The sequence below is a fragment of the Condylostylus longicornis genome, unplaced genomic scaffold (genome assembly GCF_029603195.1).
Source record: "Condylostylus longicornis isolate FDR11 unplaced genomic scaffold, ASM2960319v2 ptg000075l, whole genome shotgun sequence".
Taxonomy (NCBI): domain Eukaryota; kingdom Metazoa; phylum Arthropoda; class Insecta; order Diptera; family Dolichopodidae; genus Condylostylus; species Condylostylus longicornis.
Window position 1 is genome coordinate 1,211,790 of NW_026578043.1, and position 20,433 is coordinate 1,232,222.

A 20,433-nucleotide genomic window follows, 5' to 3' on the forward strand; every position below is an offset into this window, starting at 1 on the left:
TTATAGCTGATATGAAAATTTCTAAAGGAATCGAATAGAAATCTGCTGCTCATATATAACACCAATAATTAAAAAAAACTTAGTTACTTAGTAATGTGCAATGTATTAAGATGAATTTCAGTCTATGGATAAGTAGTCAAATTCGTAAAATTTAATCTATATACAAACAATCTACAAATTCGATATTGGCAATCTACTAATTGGAACACATTTTATGCCTATAGTTATAGTATACATTACCCTTTTTAAGCAATTTTAAAATTAGGAAATTGCATTATTGTACAACACATTTAAAATTCCCAAAATAATATTAAAGGATATTATATGTACATATAACAAAACTCACTTGACTTAACACAAAACTGAAATTTGAAAATTTCCCAAAATGTTCGTTCAAACTTACCTGAAATGAGAAAAAAAATTAAATTAATGTAACATGCATAAAAAATTTTATAAAATATAATTTTTTTTTTAATATTTTTTATTCATTCATTATCTACCAGGATGGTACACCCGGTATTATAACATAAAAACTCAACATAATTTAATCGAAAGAATAAATATAAAAATTCTCTTGTTTTATAACGGTACAACACCATATTCACCATATTAACACATCATTTCTCTCAATATATTTTAGTATACTACATGTTGTACATTAAGGATAATAATTAAGTTAGTAATAAAAAAGTTGCGAAAGAATAACATCTTAAATAAAATAATGTGATTATATTCGGTTCATAATTGGTGACTGCGACCCGACATTAATAAATATCACCTTCAATTGATTTGCTGCTACCCAATGATAATTTCATACTCGATTAATTAAAAAAATTCAAGTAGAAATCTTTCAATTTGAATTAAGCAAAGATTGATGTTTTCAAATCGAAATTGTTATACTCGTATAAATGAAACTTAAAACTTTACATGCTTTCATAGAGCTACATCCATGTCAAAATCATAATCACATAATTAAACCATTATCTTCCATAATAATAATATGCAAATTTCACCAGAAAACTTTTAACCGATTTCAAATCCAAAGGCTGTCCACAAATAAAAATTTTTAGGTTACTTGCCAAATTAAATTTATAATTCATAACTAAAAATTATTTTGTCTTATATTTGAAAGTTTATTCTTATAAATATAAAAAATTATTTAATAAATGCTTTTTAACTCGTTTAAAAAGTTATACTTCGACATAAACGAAAAGCCTCCAAATTTACGAACCGACTTATAATACTGACAAAGAATAACCGGCTTATGCTGGCTAAAACTCTTTAAAACTCTTTAAAATTTAAGAAAACTCTTTAACATTTTCCAACCAGATTTTCTCCATTATATTGGTTTTGAAATCCAAAAATAAAGCCTCCAAATATCTTAACCACATATTGGATTTTAAATATTTCACTCTATAGATAAGATTTTAATTAAAACTTCAACAATTTAAAGTTGAAAATATTTGATTTTCATAAAGATTTAATGATAGCAACTCTATACAGTCTTGGAAACTCGTAGAATCTCAATTCAAAAAATATTATTATAATACCGCGTAAATTTTCGCCTCAACAAAAGAACAAAAATGCGATTTTTTTTTTAAAAAACCAAAAAATATAAAAAAATAATTTAAAACTTTTTAACATTACACAAATGTTGTCAGTTGCCATTCTTAAACTGAAAAAGTTTTTGATTTTTTTTTTTTTTAATATTAAACACTATAAAAATCAAAGTAAAAATTTAAAATTAAAAAAAAAAGCAATAGGAAAATTTTTAATGCTTTAGTAATGGTGAAAAGTTTTCTGATTTCACCAAGCTTCAACGATTAGGAAATGACTATTTTTTTTTGCGTTTTTCATTTTTTGGTGTCCTATTGTAGCAACAAGAATTTTAAATTGCCTTATATTATAAAAAATAAAAAGGAAAATATAAACTTAAAGGACATTTTATAAAATATATAAAATTATTGTGTCTAACAATGTCAAGGATTTAGTTCCATGTTATTATTTTCAAGTTAAAGATATATCTTTTTATAGGAAGCCTGCTAGTGCTAATATTACGCAAATGTATCTTCTAATTTATATTTTAAGTTTAATTTCAAAATCATTTTCACATCTTGGAGATTACAATTGTGGCAAGCATTTCAGAATGTAAAACGAATTTAAACAGTAGCTAAAACTTATCACTCTACTGTTATTACTTAAAAATTCAATGTTTGAAGAAGTAAAGCAAACAACCTGAACAACCTGAACATTTTAAAAATAAATAAACTATAACAACAACTTTGAAAAGAAATATAGAATTCATTCTTGTTTTCATAATAATCAAAAGTAAAACATTAAAAGCCTTCTTTCTCCTAGAAAGAATAAGGGAAGAGGAAAAATAATAAAATTTTTAGTCAAATAACTATCTATACACTGAAACAATTTTAAGAATGTTCCTCTTCAAGTTTATATTCCGATAACTTCTTAAAAATTTCTGATAACTTACTTAAGCAAACAAGCTGGATCAATTAACTTTTCGCCACTAAAATATATAGACCTCAAACATTTTTGCAACTTATTTTAAGAACTAAAACGAAATAATGAAATTATTTTCTCATGGGTTTTAAAAATATCAAATTCTTATACATACACACTTCAGAAGTTTGATAAATTTACGCCGAAAAAACACATACAACCCATAAATAATAATTTCAATTATTTTAAATCCGTGCTTTGGTATAATCCCTCCCTGTTCCCTGCTTTTAAATTAGTTTAAGTTTAACAGTTGAAATTTTAATTTCTTATTTCTTAAACTTATTCGCTGAAAGGATAATAAGACAAAAAATTAAATAAGATTTGTGAATATTGTGTATGAGTGTGTGTATGTACGAGAGTAACAAAATGAATAGAATAATTTTTTTTGTAAAATGAATAAATGAGTGAGTATGAATGAGCTTTGAATAAGATTAAAACATCACATCATAGATCTTTAGATTGAACTAACAGAAAAATTTAAAAAACAAAATACAAAAAAAAAAAAAACCAAACAAAAAAAAAAAAATGAAAATTCAAAAAACTAAACGTAAAGGACACCAGAAACGGAAGAGATTATCAGTGGAATTTGTTGTCACATGAATTGAAAAGGAATATAATAATGAAAAACTTTTCTCATTAGAATTTTATTGCTTTTTATTTTCTTCTTCTCTGATTTCCTTCACTTTTGATTTTTCCATTTTTATTTATTTTCTTTTTTTGTGTTTTTTTTTTGTTTTATTTTTAGGAACAAAAAATAAAAAAATTTTTGTCGTCCAATTTCTGCACTCAACTTTTACTTTTTACCACCACCTTCCCCTTCTTAGTCAATCCTCTCTGTCTCCCTCTCTGTCTCTCTCTCTTTTTCTTTCCATGTAATTTTTTACTCTTAAAGTTCGTTCTCTTTTCGAATTTCGTTCCTTTTTCCTTATACACATTTTACTCTTTTAACATTTTAGAACTGCATATACGAAAAATAAAGAAAAGACTTGCAAAACTTTACCGATTACAAGGATACTTTACTAAGTTGGAAAAAAAAACAACAAAACAAAAACAAAATGCATGTTAAATATTGAAAGGATGCTATAAGAAAAAAAAGAAAGACATAAAAACAGAAAACAATTTGAAATAAAAAAGCCAGTATATGACTTTTAACAATAAAAATAGCTTCGAAAATACTTAAAAAAAAAAAAAAGAATGTTGAAATTAAATGTTTTTGAAAAAAAAATGTAAAAAATAAAAATAAAACTAAAAAATAAAGCTAAAAATATAAAATGTCCTTGTTAAATCCTTGTTTTTCTCTAACTACATGATCCCATTTCTTTTAAAACGAAAATTTTTTGTTTTTCTTCTTTTCTTGTTAATTCTTCAATCAAAAAAGAATTTTTCTATATTTACAAGCACACAAACATAGAGATAAACACTTTTAAATAGGACAGAAAATATATGGAATAGGTACAGAATATACGAAGTGCAATCAAACTTTTCAAAATATTTGCAACAACAAGTATGAGTGTAAAGAAATAAAAAAAAAAAAATAGAGATTTAAATTTTAACATGGAAACCTAAAAATATTGTGTTAGTTGAAAAGTAGGATAAAATTAAGAACATCATGAAGAAAATATTGAAAAGAAGAAGGCATAGAAACTGATTCTTAGCATTTCTAATATATAACACTTTATCAGATGATTGTGAATGTATGACAGTTTAATTTTAAGTTTGATTCCACAAAAGCAGATTATTCATTCTATATATGATCATGCAATTAGAGCTATTATGATTTGATCATTCAAATTCTTGAAAAAATCAGTTTTTCTCGCTGATTTGTCTCTTTGATTTGCTGAATTTTCTTATTTGATGATGATGTTAAATTTGATGAAAAGAAGCGATGTTCTGATGAAATAAGTTCTTACTATATTATTTTTCAATTACAAATATTTGAAAAGTTGACAATTAATTTTTTATAGTTGTGCTTGGTGTTCGATGCCGAAATTCTTTATGTAAATTGAAGTTATAATTAGATGTACGTGAGCAAGGAAAAATATGATTAAATTTAGTTGAAATACTTGTATCTCGAGTACAGTCCTTAAGACCAAGTTTTAAAACAAAAAAATTCAACCGTCCTCTCAAAACGATAGCGCATTTAATACTCGTATTGTATTCATTACTAAATCATCCTGTATGTTATATTTTTTTGTTCTTACTTAAATCAATAATTATAATATGCCAGTTAATATAACAGTTTCGTTAATCTTCTCTTTTCAAAATAACTGGATTCCTTTAATAAATTATCTTTCAGCTTTCAATTAGCTTAAAAGCCGATCTAGCAATTTATAAGTAAATTCCAATATAAACCTATTAATTATTCAATAAAAAAAAATTGTGACACGAATAAGAAATTTACAATTTTAGTGGTACACTCATCTTGTCATTTTAAACAATCATCTCCTCACCTTGTGTAAAACGATTCAATTTCTTGTTGCAAAAAAATTTCATTGAAATTTCTTGTTTTAACTTATTTATCTCTTCTTATAGTTCAATTCTAAAAGAATAGCTCTCATTTTCCAAACGAAATGAAATTTTCAACTTTTTTTTTTGTTATTTTCAAACGATCATCGAAGATAATTGAACGAAATTGAAATCCAAAAGGAAATTATAACAACACCATACATTTTAGTCAGTAAGTCTATTAAGAGTTTAAAAAATTTTAAAAAACGTTTCATTATATAAAAGCTTTTGAGATAAAGATCAATATCGTAGCTAATTTGATAAAAAAAAATTTAAAGACAACACTATATAAAAGGTAAAATGAAATTCCTGGAAAATTAAATTTTTACTGCACCTATTATATCTACATAGACGCTTTTGTTAAACCCTTCTTAACTGAAAAAAAATGAAATCCTTTTAAAGGTGTTAATTTGATTAGTACTCTTCCTCATAATATGAAAAAAATATTAATAACCAATAAGTATGTTCATTCTTTTATGACAGATGAAGAGTACTTCGGAATAGGACTTTGTATTAAGCGAAATATTAAAATTTCGAAAAAAAATAAAATCTCAAAGGTAATTTTAAATTAAATTGAAAGAATTCCAAGCGATAATTAAATTTTATGAGTGATGAAAAATTACTTTTCTTTAAAAAAATCAAATTGCCTTGCAACTACATAATTAGAATTTCATACAAAAAACAATAATGCGGTTCAATATGACAGCACTTCCGTGACTTCCCTCACAGAATATAAGAGCACAACAGAGCAAAACTAATGGTTAGTCAGATTGACCAGTTTTAGGAGTTTATAACTATCTATAGGTGCGTTTTAGATTGGGGTAAAGTCCACCACTTTTGATGGGTCTGGCGATAGTTTGGATGCGCCTATCTTTTCTTTCAATGATTTTTAATACCTGTATTGAAAAAAAAAATTAAAATGAGAATACAAACCCTACTTTAAAGTGAAATTGCTCCAGTTACTGAAGCATTGATTTTTGAGATTTTTAAGAAATTTTTGAGAGATTTGGAATTAAAAATTAAACTTTTTAAGCAAATTTAAAAAAAAATACGGAGTTCAACTTATCTTAAAAATCCCAATTTCATCTCATTTTTGTTACGCCAATTAAAAATGGTGATTTTCTTTTATTAATATTTTAATTTCCAATATAAAAACCAATTCGATCTCACTATGTATTACATAGTGAGAAAATTACATATATAATTTTTTCCAAAAAAATTCAAACCAAGTAAAATTAATTGAATTCCCTTATAAAATGTTATTTTCAAAAACGAAAACGAAAACGCAATTGCATTTCTTTGTAATAAAATTTTAGACTTAAATTTTTTCACTTTGTAGCTGATCATTAATACGGTGAATATTGCGTTTATTTTCCACAATAAATACAAAAAAATAACACAAACAGCTGAAATTACTGACCTAAATTTCATTCATTTCAAAAGAAATAAAAATTTACCACACAGCTACATATGCAATTGCACATACGTAGGTACATAATATCCAGCAAAAGCGGAAAAATATACGCGATAACACAACAATTAACTTGGTAATTCTTTTCTGTCTGAATTCTTAGAGATTACAAAAACTTTTAAAGTTTTAACTGCAATAAGTGCGAATATTCACGCATATGAGAACTATTTAAAGAGCCGTCGCTATTTTTTTCCATATGTACGTTATGTAGGAGTTTTTTTTTTTTTTTTTTCCTTTGTTCACTCCTAGAAGGAGCATAGGGCTAGTGCATGATTTCTCATGCACTAGTTTCATAGCATCATAGGGTTTAACTAGGTAGGTGGCTAGCCTGCCGTAGTTTTTATTTATATATTAATTATTTGAGGTTATTAATATTTATTATTCATTTTTCTTAGTTTTTTTTAATATCGAATATTAGGAATATTTGAAAATTACTTGTATAATATTTTTATTAGTATTGTATATTAAGTTATAATAATATTGAATATAATTTTTATAGTGACCTGACCGGGGTTTGAACCCGAGACCCTTCGGTTAAAGGACCGGTGCCATAACCACTGCACCAATGGTCAGATAAAAAGGAGTAATATGAATAAATTTTTTATATTTCCCATATGCATTTACAAAATAGTACCTTCAATTATAAATGCAGGCATTTAAGTACATAATATCTTTATTATAAACCGGTTTCTTATTATTATCTTTTTTGACGAGGGTATTCTATTTAAGCCGCCTTTTCTAAATAATTTGAATAAATACAATAGTAATTGAGGAATCCTATAAATTAGCTACATGTTATGTAGAATCACTTATACCTTATTACATAGCAATATAAAATGTATTCGTACATGTATGAAATACTTGAAGTTTTAAAGATGATTACTTTTATGTGCAATAACTAGAAGATCCCTAAAATATTTTTGCAATTTATAATAATTTTAGTAGCAAGTTTAAAATTTTATTTTTTGTCACTTTATTACAAATGCAATTTATTATCGTATAGGTATCTATCTGTCTCTTTAAACACGATACTTTACAGAGAATCTAGCGCCTGAAGTCGCTTGAAGAAATTTACGATATGGCGCAATGCCCTAATTTTAAAGACAAACTATATACCTAATTTTTATATTGTATCAGGAAAATTAATTTCAATTTATTAGGGTTATTATTAAAAATTGTTTTTCGGAAGGTTTAAATGGCTAAGCTGAGGAAATAGTACAAAATATTTTAGAGACTTGCATAGTATGTCGAATTTTAGTCATAAAATCACTCCTTTATCGAAATGAGTTTATATGCGAAAGATTACTATAATTTATTTTTATGCAATATCAAAAAATCTTTTAAGTTTCACATTAAATTGGGATTACATTATATTATTTATAAATTTCATATTTGATGTACAAGAATACAAATTATAGCATATTATAACAATGCGCACTTAAATTAATGTTTTACTAACTTGACTTATATAAAACCCTTTTTCCATTATTATTCTAATCTTAAAAACTAATCTATAAAATGTTAACCAAATATAAATACTTATTCTCAACAATACTACTATAGATTGGATTTCCAAAACGAAAAAACAAAAGAGGTGTAAAAGAATAAAAGTAAACAGATTAAAAAATGTACCTGAAAGCTGTACCAGGGAAAAGAATATGGGTATTAAAAATAATATTAAAATACATAATATAAAACATAATATAAATGAAACGTTTAAACAATTATTCTTAAATCCTAAACATTTAAAGTTAGTCTCTATAACAGAATAAAGTAAAGCAGCCCTATCATCACCGTGCTCTATCTCTTTCTCCCTCTCGTCCTCATAATTTGGATATTCTACTCGAAATTATAAAATTACCCAAAATCTTGAAATTTTATGTAAAGAAATAATGTTGAAAATTGGAAAAGAAAAAAATCAAAAAAAGCTAAAACGACAATAAAACCAAAATAACGCAAAATATTGTTTTATTTTTCTCTTTTTTACCCAACAAAATAAAAAGTGAGACAAAAGAACGCTCAGAAGAATAGCTAAAAAACAAATAAATATAAAGTTAATATAAAATTAAATAACTGTATACTTTTATAAGAACCATATAAAATACAATGGAAGGAATTTTAATACAATGGCGAAAAGCTACAATAAACGAGAAAGAAAGAAAACAAAACATTGAAAGAAAAGAGACAATAAAAAAATTTGCAAAGCAAAAAAAAAAAACAGTATTAAAAACAGTAAAAACAACAACAACATATTAAACCATAAAAATCTTAAAAAACATCAAGAGCAAGACATTAAAAATTCAAAAAAATTATTCTAGTAGACGACACGACAACGTCAAACGCGATACCAAAAAAACCAAAAAAAAAACAAAACAATAAAAGAAAGGAGAAAAAAAAACTCAGTAAAAAATAAACACAAAATCTTCAAAATGCGACTAAAGTTTCGTCGCCCTATCTTCTACTACTCGACTCGTGGTGCTGCATCAGAATAAAAATAAAAAAAAAAATAAAAACTTGAGTAAAATTAAAGGAGAAAAAATTGAAGATAATGTCGCCATATTCAACTTTTTGGTTTTCGATAGCCTTAAGATACTCTTGAAGAATTGAATGAAAAGCTTAAGTGACATTTTCCCACTTCAACTCACCAACAGACAATCTTTTTGAAATATTATACAAAAAAAAAAAAAATTTATATTTTAATATATTATAAAGATCCGGAGCAAAAAACTATCTATATGCATATTATTATATTATATTTATTAATAAAAGAAACCCTATTAAAAGATAAGCACATCTCGGTTGTATGTATGCATATTATGTATGCTATATATATAACTCTATATGTTATGCAAATATTATATTTATAAAAAGTTTAATCGGTTTTACTGATGTGATTTTATAAACAATGATTTTATAACAAAATTTCTTTTTGAACCAGTGAACGGTATACCTAAATTTCAAAAATGGAATAATATCGGTTTTAAGTTCAACTTGACTTTTTAGCCTAATCACGTATATCGCTTTTGCTTCTCACTATCTTATTCATTCTCAAGTCAGGATTGTGCATTTTGCTATTTTGGATATTTAATTTTTCCCAAGAAAATTAATCATTTTTTCAATCGGATTTTTGAATTTTTCTTCAAACTACACACAGAACGTTTCCGCTTTCAAAAACAAAGTGAATAAATTTTGTATAAAATTTAGAGAAGAACAAGATAAGCAATACGAAACAATTCTTCTCACTCGAAAATTACATTAGGCAAATCATATGATACTCGTATCTATTCACTTTCTTCTCACTTGGCGAGTAAAAAAGCGAGATATACGATTTAGGCTCTAAATATTTATACGAACTCTTAAATTCAATCTGTAAATTCGATAATGTACGAACGTGTAAATATGGATTTCGAATTTAAGTTTTTAAATTAATAAAGCATATTTTTCTACAATATCAAATTTCTGATACAAAATTAAAATAATATATATGTACAGCCTATTGTCACAAAATACTTAACAAAAATTAAATTTTACAATAAAAACACACTTAGACACTTCTTTTTTCTTAAAAAAAAAAAAAAACCCGCATTTTACATTCATACTCCATATATTTAAAATAAGAATTGGTACAAAAAAAAAACAACAACAACAATAATCAAACGAAAAAAATGTATGAATGAACCTGATAAAAATCAAAAGTAAAAATGTGTAGCCAGGATAATAGCACATCTCTAGAATAAAATCACAACAAGTGCACTAACAAAAATAATAAAAATTAAATAAAAATAAAATTATAAGAAACCAGACCAAGTAATAAAAAGTTTATATCCTTAAAAAAAAAACTAACAGGGAAAAATAATAACAATAGTTACAATAAAACTTTGCTGTACACAAAAAAAAAATACAAAAACACAAAAGTAGCTAGCAATAAATATACAACAATAAAGAAGTAATAACAATTGAGTAACAGAGAAAGAAAATAAAAATTTTAAGGATAATAGAACTTTATATTGAATAAAAGAATAGACTTAAAACTACCACTAGTTTAAAAGATAAAAAAATATATTATATTGTGTTTTTGTTTTTCTTTTTGCTTTCTTTTGTGGTTTTATGCTCCTTGTTTTGTATATACTCCAAAAATTATATTATAACTATCAAAAACAGTAAAACGAAAAGTAAGAAAACAACAAGAAAAAAAATAAAAAATAAAAATTAAATTATATAAAATCCCTGCAAGAATATGAATGTCATGATAATCATCATGACACTTTAAACAACAAAAAACAACAAAAAAAAAACAAACAAAAAATTTTTTATAAAATCTTTTCTCTTCATGCCCTTTATTTTGCTGTCGTGAAAAAAAATAAAAATAAAATAAGAAAATTTAAATAAAAATCGAAAAAAATTTTTGCCGTCTCTATTTTGTAAGAAGAATCATTATTATTGTTACTATAGGAAACACACACAAATACTTGTGTGTAAATTTTTTCATATATTAAGATAATAATTAAAATAAAACGTAAACAAAAGAGTAGAAATGTATGTATTAATATTTTGCAATAATGGAAGAGTGTAATAAATGCAAGTCCTTAAAAATAAAAACAAAAATTAAAAATAATTAAACAAAAATCACAAAAATTAAAGATAAAAATTTCCAATATTCTCATTGGGCAATTGTATTTCGTTTGGCTCAATTAAAAATTTACATTTTTAATAGAAAAAATGAAATTAAAAAAAAAAATCAATTATTTAGCTATAAAATTTTATGTGTCTACTTTAATTAGAAAATGGAGGAAGAAATTAAAAATAATTCGAAATATATGTATTTTGAATTGGCGATCTTAAATTTTGTAACTACATAAATACATGCTCAGCCATTTCGTCTACAATGGGAATTTTAAACATACTGAATGAATATTATGGCAAATATTATTATTATAGAGAAAAAGTAGATTCAAACCAAATTCGTAATTTCATACAATTATTACATTTTATACAAAGGTAAGATTTTAATTCTACACATACTAAATCTATACAATACCTAACTTTATACACTTAATCAAAATATATGGTTTGGAGGTAAGCCAACGAAAAATATTGTTCGAAATAGTGCAAATTCAAAATGTAAATGTTCGGGTATTTATGTATGTACATACATTATATAAATGATTATATAATTCTTATTTGATTACTATGCTCTATTAATTTGATCAGTTTGAAAAACAGCATGAGATGTAGGCATAAGCAACATATTATATGACCAACAGGCATGAGCTACTTTCATGACCAACATGTATAATCAATATACCTCTCCAACTGGCATGACTTAGAGAGGTATGTTGGTTATGCATGCAAAAAAAGCAACATAACCAACTAGTACAATTATTTTGCATAATGGACAACTTGCATGACCAACTTGTGTAACCAACTCGCATGATCAACATTCAATACGCATGCGGAAATTTTCATAACCACGGCCAATTCGGGTAAATAAAAAAGAAAACCACTTACTTTCTCGTGAGGTCGCTGCAACGCTCAGTTGGCTAGCTAATTTTAATAAAAAGTAACTTAAGTCACACACGTCATAACAATTATTTTAAAAATGTTATTTTTAATGTCATGATATTTAAAAATAATGTTTTTTATTTGGAAATTTATCTTGATTTCATTCTCTTTATCATTAAAATAATTCTAAAGGAAATCAATTGTGTATTCACTATTATCATTATTAATTATATCACTATTGTATATATACATATATAATTTCACTACTTTATTCTTCATAATATGTACACTCATAAAAATTACTCAATATGCCATACGACGATGATGTTACACATACACAATATATATATATATGTAACAAAAGAGGTCCGGTTTCAGAATATAAGTTAAATGAAAAAAAAAAAAGACAACGAAATTCTTTCTTATAAAAGTGTCTATAATTTATAAACGTATCATATGTATACGTGATATGTATACTCGTATATAAACGTACATACCGAAAAGAATAAGAAAATAATTCTATTTTCCTTCCTATATTTTGTCATAACATACAGAGAGAGAATGAAAAATTAAGATAGTGTTCTTGTTTCCTAAATATTCCAACTAAAAGAGATGGCACAACAAAAAACTGTAATAAATTGGGGAAGATAATTTTATCGTTATATTATATAATATGTTCGTACATAATAATATATACATAGATATAACAAGAAAAATACAGAAATATCTGGAATAACTGAAATGGGAAAATAAAATAAACTTATGTCAGATTCGTAAAATAAACAATAATGTTATAGTCATAATAATGGTCTCAATCACATATTATATGTAGGAAATTTTCATGCCACGGGAAACTCGCCAAAAACCCGACATCCTCTCTTTAATGTTTCAAAACCAAATTTCGAAGATTATGGTTAAAAGACCACTTTCCGGAAAAATTCTACAGCCGAATTCAATCAGAACAAGAAATTCATTTAACATTTTGAATTTAGAAAAATATAAGCTTCACTTATAGTACTATTAAACAGATACAAATTTTTATATAACATTATAATCATACATAGGCACATCTCATTGGGAATTCAATAGCTAAATAAAAATTAAATGAAACATTCTTTTATTTCGGTATGTACATGTAATATCAACATAATAATGTAGTGAAATAAAAATTCAAAGTACTTTATTAATACACATAATATAATAAAATAAAAGTTTCTGAACAAAAGAAAGTGATTAATTGTAAACAAATATCTTTTTGACATAATTTCCTTTACAGTAAATCACATAATACTACATTATATATTTACGAATTCATCATTATATTACAAGTATATTTATATAAAAGTGACTTCCATAAAATATTGAATATACGTATACGTTCTCAAATACCTACTCAAATACAACTGAGTATATAATATTATATTTACAGTAATTTTTTGTAGCAATATTTTATGTATATATGTACATATAAAATGTGTTCACATGGATAGTGTCGCTTCCTTAATTTTACACTAATTTATAATATATGAATATTGCCTTATGAAAAATGCTATTATTATTATTTTAATTGCATACATATAGGGGCGCCCATATAAAACATTTACGTTAAAGTACATTAAAGATCATATTATTTTAGAAGGACTCTTTTAAAGTTAATTATCAAATTGTTAACGAAATTCTTAAAATAAATTTGTTTAAAAATTTATATGTATATTAAGGAAATATATATATAAGTAACGTAAACAATAATTATTTTATATGTAAATGCGTAAATTACAGTCATTATTGGGGTACTACATAATATTAAAAAAATTTAATTTTTTACATGCCCATATATTTTAATTTAAGATGCTTCAATAAAAATTGAAGCCGAAATTTTTTAAAAGGTACATTACATTGAAATAATAAATTGTGACAAAATTTTTAGAAAATCATTATAGACTTTTAGACAAAAAATCATTATATACTTTGCGATTAATATTTTATTGCTCAAATAGATATTGACCCATATTCTGTTGGTCAAATCAATCGAAATGATGTGATATTATTGAAAAGAATATCGTTTTTCTGTATAAAATTTCGAATTTTTGAATTTTTTTTAATCAAAAATCAATAAGATTTTTCAATAACAACTCTATCACGTCAAAAATGATTCAATAAATAGCGTATATTTTATTCAAATATCTTAAGTTACCATTTTACCGATAGCATTGCATACGATAAGGGTGGTTATGTGATGGCAGCAAATTATGCATATTGAATTTTTATGTGGAAACACACTTCTCCATAGTAGGAAAGCGTAAATAAACTATTTTCAGATAAATGTCGATCTGTCGGTCTGTTTAATAAGATTATTATATAATGGTATTCTATTTTAGCAATCAGACAAAATTCAATTACGCACACATCAAACTTTTAATACATTTTATAACCCAATTAAATCCAACAAAGTTTAATAGTAAAAAACCTAATCGCCAGACAGATTGCAATTAAATTATAATTATAGAAAAGTTGGAGATAAAATTAAGAATTATCACTGACATTTTAATTTAATAGAAAATTTTTGGGAAAATTTAACAAAATTCAAATATGAGAATTTATTTTCAAAAAATTTTCTTTTCAAATTTTATAATTTAAAATCATAATATATGAAATTCTCCATTGTATAAAGATTTTCAAGCAAAGTACAATACCCCGTGTCTATATTTTAATGATAGCATATAGTATAAAAATATTTACAGACTTGAAATTCTATACATTATATTCATTATATGTGTATATGTAACTGAACAATGACCTTCTTTTTCTTTCAAAAATAATTATTAAATATAATATAATTATGTACGTACAATTCATGTATATACAATTACTCATATATATTATTATGATTCCCAGAATTTTAATCCTTTCATTACAATTTTAACCTTAAATTTTTTGTTTTTTTTTGTTTTTTGAAAGATTTTTCTATATAATAACTTACATATGTGTGTTTTAATGTTTTAATTTTAACATAAAATTCAATCCGATTGTAATTTAATATCTAATTATAATTTGTTTACATATGTTTATTTATTGTAGTGTGTATATAATATATTTTTTCTTATGTATGCACATGCTCTAGTATATTATATTTTATGAATATACATAAATGTACATGTTGTATAGTGTAATATTAAACATTTTCCTTAATTTCCAGAAAAAGAAAAATCTCATTCCGACGTATAAACAAAAAGAAAAGAAAGGAAAAAAACAAAATAAGAAAAAAAAAATTAATTTTTACCCCATTGTTTTTTTGTTTTTGTTTTCTACTTTTATTTTTCTACTTAATAAAATTTTTAGATCAAAATTTAACCAAAAAAAAATGTTATTATTCATTTTCGGTGAATGAATTCCTTTCTTATTTTTGTTGAATGTTTTGTTGATGAATCCTTCAAAATATTTTGTTTTTGTTTTCCTCTTATTTTATCCTTTTTTTCTTATTTATTAATACTCATTCTTATACATAATAATTATATAGTGCACATATAAATACTTTCAATATATTATAATGTGTATGTAATATTAAAATGGTATGAAAATAACACTTACAAAATGTAGTCAAACAAATTTGACAATCTTAATTTTTTGGGATAACAATATAATACTATAATATCATATATACATGTATGTATATATAAGCATTTTTGTACAAATAAAAAAATTTCAACTAGGATTAATAAGATTTGTTTTATTTTTTGTTCAAAATACAGGGTGCATAAATAGAAGCTTTTAGTTTTATAATTGTAATTGTAGCAATGCGATTTTAAATTTCAATTCAGCTATACATTAAATTACTAAGATGAATTGTAAGAATTAAATTATGCGCATGTACAGCTACTTAATTAAATTGGAAAATAATTAGGCAAATATAATTTTGTTACTATTCATGATAATGTTATACACATCATACACTAACTATTGGCACATATTTGACACAATATTCTGTAATATAAATGAAAGTCGGTACATTACAAGTGTTAAGAAAAATTTAGAATTGCACTTAACATTCCGGGTATACAATATTTAATGGACATTAAAAAATTATTACATATTGCAATAATTATTTTAAGATAAAAATATATTAGATTTTGCGGTATATGACAAAGTTATAAATAAGCTGAATTTTTCGAATTAAGTAATGCTTAAGAAAAACGATTTATATAATGATTTTCCTTTAGCATAGCTTCACTAAAATTTTATAATTCTCAAAGTTAAAGGAAATTAATTTTAAAATAAGAGCAAATCGTTAAATTTAGTAAAAAATCTCCTAATAATTTTATTATAACAAAAAAGACATCCTCAAAGCATGCTTGTCAATCATATTATATGCAAATGCACAATCACGCACCTTGTATAAAAATTTTTTAACTTTAGTCAATTTTTTATGAATGTATGCACAATTGTTTTCATATATTTACAATACATATTTATATATATTATGTATATACATATATGTAAGTATTTGCTCGTGCATGTACTTTAATGTTAATGACTAACATCGATGACAAGATTATTTCAAGATAAAAATCCTATATATACATATATGTATACACTGAAAATATTATTAATGTTGAAGCAATGAATGCGGTGGGTACTTTCAATTTTAAACAAAGAACTTACTTGTAATCCCGCAGTTTAAGAATAAGTACAAACATATTGTGAATTCTTGCGGTAATGACTTTTCGATTTATGTATATTGTATATGCAAAAAACAAACAAACAAGGAATACAAAAAGATATAGAAGAGATTTAGTCAAATAAATTTTTTTCATAATATAATCGGGGAAAGCCGAAAAATTTATTTTATTTCAATGTTCTATGCGTAAAAATGACATTGAAGTTTTTTATTTTCATTTTGAAAATTCATTCTTGTATATATATATATATACACATATACATAGATAATCAAAAATGGTTCTGTAAAACCACTATGAAAGCTTCATTATATCTTATTAGCAAATAATTTGAGAATATAAGAATATAAAATGCTTTTGTTCTAAGTCTTCAAGAGGAGATTTTAAATGTTGAAATGGAATTAAATAATGAAGTATTTAGAAAATGTTTAGCTATTCAATTTTGCCGTAAGATTTTTTACTAGCAATGTTAGCATGAAGTGACTAACACTGGGAATTTATTATTTAGGGCGAAAATTAATGAAAAATTCGGAATTTTCTTATGTAACTAAATTTAATTACAATGCAAAAAAATTTAATATAGAACACTATTCCTACAATTTAAATTCAGTAGTTTGGAAGGTATTTAAAATGTGAAATTGTATTAAATTTGATTAACGCTAGTTTTTGAATTATGAGATCATTGATTACGCATTATCTTGCAATTTAAGTTCTGATGAGTAATCAGTATCCCAGTTTTGAAATATAGGGTCACTGATTACGCACTATTTAACAATTAATTACAAAAATTTTATAAAACTACAAAAGTACATTATTTAAAGCTGTTAATTTTTCACCATTTCATTTAAGAGTATATACAATTCTTTGGAAAAAATGCATTAATCAATGGCATACTTACACTATATTGTGCTAACATTTTATAAAAGCGAATTTTTTTAAAAATTGTCACTACTCTTGCGTACTTTTTTTTTTTGGAACCATCTATACTGTAATATTATAAATAAATTATTTTTCAAATTAAAATTTGACCCCACTTTTTAGATTAAAATACTTTTCCAATGGTCTTTCTTCATTAGAATTCATTTTGATGATATTTTAATTTATTTCATTATATAGAATAATATTATTATATAATTATTACCATACTCTAACATAAAATTAATATTATCTTATCAATATAATATTATGTGTGTATGTATATTAATAAAAAGGATTTTATTATATTGAAATTATTTAGATATTTATCTAATAATTTATAAATTTTAAATATTCGTAATTTCACCAAAATAACTTTAAAAATTTTTCACTGTTTACAAACTAATAATTAAGGCAACAATAAAATATGCAATAAAATGCATAATGTCAGCGAGGATATTGTATTTTATCTTATTATATTTGCTTTTATCATTATGAAAATGATTATATTTTATGATTCTAACTATTATCTATAATTATTATATATTTATATAGTAATTTAAAATAATGGCGAGCTTATTTTATATAAGTAAAACCAATTTAATTGCTTTTAATAAAATGAATGAAATTTAATTTCACATTTGTACATACATAGTATAAAAGGTTTTAATATTTATAAAAATTCTAACTGCAATATTATTTCGCAATTATTATATTATTATAGAAGCTGTATGAAATTTTTTTTCGAATTTTTTTATTTTTTTTTAAATTTTTACTTAAAATAATTAAAATAATTTGGGTTTTAATAGCTATTTATATTAATTTGGAATACAAATAAATATTATATTAAAAATAAAATTTAATTTGATTTTTTTCTATGCTGTAAAATTTTCCTATTATTTTTCAATTTAATTTTCTACATATTTATGTGCAACTCTTCGGTTTGGTACTGTAAAATTTTTTTTATAAATATAATGCTGCTATACAAACACATTGATATTATGTAAAACGTTATGTAATATACAATTTCAAATCAAAATGTCATATATAACAATTATACACTATATACAATAATAAACTCGAATTGGGGAGTGATTATAGATATTCGAAATTTTATTTTCAAAAGTTTTATGTCAACTATTTATCATCAATGCTAATATTTTCAAAATTCGTAATTTTTAGTCATATTTTTTTATATGTATAAATATTTAAAATTTAAATTGTATAACACATTTTGCTTTTTTACGTTTTATTTATCATATGTTAGGTCTGTTTTGGAGTATACTCGTGTCAGGTTTTGGTGCCTTACCGTTCAATTGTTATATGTAGAATCGAGTCCGTTCAGATTATATAAAAGGATTTATTCGTTATTCGTTTCGCATTATATGAAAATAGGCTAGTATTTTTAGATTTGCAAACGTTGCGGTCTCGTAGAATAATCGCTGACATAATTTTTATTCATGAACTTATGTCCGGCATCGTCGTTTTGCCGTTTTTATGGGAGCAGTTGTCTTTTAGAAAGAATTCGAACATCTTGAGGTCGGCGGAGGATGTTTATCAGCACAGTGCAGATTAATCGCCAATTCTAACTCTTATTATTTTGATTTTAGTATTTGAAAAGGTGCTCTGAGGTTTATACTTTCCAAGAATTTTAATTGCGTTTAACTGCGAGTTAGATATCAGTAGTATTCTGACTCAATTCTCTCATACTAACTAATAAACTCGAATTCTTACTAACTCTCCACCATTTTTTTTTCTATTCCGTTCTCACCAAATGATGATAATTTTGCTAGGCAATCTGCTGGGCAATATTCAATCTCGCATTATAATTGATGTTTGGTTTAAGCAAATTCGTCTGATTAAATATAAAATATATAGCACTATTTCATAATAATGCGATAGTTTATGCCAATTCAAAGAAATTATTAAAACTTGAAATGAAATTAAAATTTAGTTGCTTTATATTATTAAATTTAATTAAAATAAATTGCAATTAATTTTCAAGTAATTTATTAAACATGAACAATATTGTGTTCAAATTAGAAATTATTCTTTGAAAGAAACTAAAAACTATTCAAATTAAATTTGTTTTTTTTTTTCTTCATTGCTTTTGTTTAGGAAATTAACATTTAATTTAATTTTTATTGTTGAATTAAAGTATAAAAAGAAATAAATACTTAAGACAAATAAATATTTTTTTTTGTTTTCTCCTTCATTTTTAAATTTTTTATTTTAAAATAAGAAAATAAAATAGTTTTCAATTATTTTTAAATATTAATTTTGAAAGTAAAAAAAAAATTGAAAATTTTCTAATTTTATATAAGTTTCTATGTGTGTATGTGTGTATGTACATAAATAAGATGTGAAATATGTACACAAACACCTGAATATGAATGTATAACAAATAAAACTATTATTTTAATCCTGTTTTTTTTGTTTGCTTTTTCCTTTTCTTGTTCACTCGTATTCTCTTTGTTTATTTTTATAAAATAAATAATTACTTTACATAATATAAAAGATCCCTTATTTCTTTATAAATTACATATTATCATTTCCCTTTCAGTTTTCATATATTATATAAAATATACAAAAAAAAAAATGGGAAAAAAAGAAAAGGATTTAATTTTCAATTTCTAAGAAGAAGCAATTACGCGGTTTTAAACAAAAGTAAAAAAAAAGAAAAACAAATAAAAACAAGAAAATCAAATAACTTAATAATAAAAACCAAATGAAATAAATAATTTAAAAAGGATTTGTAGAAAAATAAATTATTTTAAAACCTTCTTAAATTTGTATCCAGTTTGTGTGTTTCAATACATATTCACTATACATTATATACACCTCTTATAT

At 23.8% G+C, this 20,433-nt stretch overlaps 1 long non-coding RNA gene across 1 annotated transcript in view; it reads right to left on the minus strand.

The window, feature by feature from the left end:
- Positions 1–287: 287 nt before the first annotated feature.
- Positions 288–20,433, minus strand: part of LOC129612651 (uncharacterized) — a 128,964-nt gene continuing 108,818 nt past the window's right edge. The window contains exon 3 of the long non-coding RNA XR_008697262.1: positions 288–403. This is a non-coding gene — a long non-coding RNA (uncharacterized LOC129612651). The remainder of the gene's footprint in view (positions 404–20,433) is intronic.